This window comes from Medicago sativa, chromosome 6, assembly GCF_051527215.1.
Source record: "Medicago sativa cultivar Bolivia chromosome 6, Bolivia_mono, whole genome shotgun sequence".
NCBI classification, from domain to species: domain Eukaryota; kingdom Viridiplantae; phylum Streptophyta; class Magnoliopsida; order Fabales; family Fabaceae; genus Medicago; species Medicago sativa.
In genome coordinates, this window is record NC_140754.1 from 64,105,768 (window position 1) to 64,107,183 (window position 1,416).

General features: G+C 33.6%; 1 pseudogene; it reads left to right on the forward strand.

Annotated features, from left to right (window-relative positions):
• The first annotated feature begins 764 nt into the window (after positions 1 to 764).
• LOC146916272 (chaperone protein ClpB1 pseudogene) lies at positions 765 to 1,205 on the forward strand (annotated as a pseudogene).
• The last annotated feature ends 211 nt before the right edge of the window (positions 1,206 to 1,416 follow it).

A 1,416-nucleotide genomic window follows, 5' to 3' on the forward strand; every position in this document is an offset into this window, starting at 1 on the left:
GATATATAAAATAATTTTATAGCCACTATAGATATCGAAACAATCATCATCAACATTCAACAACCAACTACAACTTCTTGATTTGCAGACAAATTACATTGAAGAACTTGATCCAAAAATGGACCTCTCTAAAAGGAAGTTAATGCAAATCACAATTGTAAGTAACCAGTTATCACAATTGGTGGTTATGTTACTTCTATAGAGAGAGAAATTCACAGTGTATATATTTCAATGTTTTCATCATGTCTTTGTTTTACCTCAAAAAATTAAAAATGAATACATAATAAATGCCATACTTGTGACTAACCAATTTTGCCAAGATATAATATACTTATTGCTTCATTTCAACACTCAATAACATATACCAGAACATTAACATTAAAATCTCCTACCTTCTTAGATAAATTGGTATGTGATATTACTCACTAAAAATGATCAATCAATAAAAAACGAAAGTAAATGAAGTTGATTGACAATGCATTGCAAAGATAAAGGATTACTATGTCAAGACAAAAAAAATCATCCATTGACACCATTCTAATATTGAAATGAACATAACAACAACACATGACTTTTGATTAAAATTGAAGTGATAGTGAGAACAATGAATCGTCCACCTTCTTTTGTAATTCTTGTAGGATAGCCAGGTGTAGGAAAAACTGCTGTTGAAGGTTGGATCAAAGGATAGGTAGAGGTAAAAAAGATCATGAAAATGGTAAACAGATCTTGGAAATCTTGCTAATGCAAGGATATTTGCTTTAGATATGGGCACATTAGATGCTGGTACTAAGAGCAAGGGAGATTTTGAAGAGAGGTTGAAGGAAGTTTTGAAAAAAGTGGAAGAAGTTGAAGGGAGGGTAATTCTTTTCATCAATGAAATCCATCTTGTTCTTGGTGCTGGTGGAATTGAAGGATCAATGGATGCTGCTAATCTTCTCAAACCAATGCTTGATCGTGGTGGATATCTTAGATGCATTGGCGCAACAACAATTGAAGAAATCAGGAAGTATGTTGAAAAAGATGCAACATTTGAGAGGAGGTTTGTACAGATTGATGTGGTTGAACCTAGTGTTTCAAATACCATTAGTATGCTTCATGGAATATACGAGGATCGCCATGGCTTTATAATTCAAGACAATGATATTGTTGCTGCAACTCAATTGTCTAGTCAATACATACCAGCTATGTATCGACTAGACAATTGAGCTACAACAACAATAACATTGTCTTGAATTACAACACCATGGCGATCCTCGTATATCTCTTTTATGCCATGAAGCATACTAATTGTATTTGGAACACTAGGTTCAGCCACGTCAACCTGTACAAACCTCCTCTCAAATGTTGCATCTTTTTCAACATACTTCTTGATATCTTCAATTGTTGTTGTGCCAATGCATCTAAGATATCCACCAC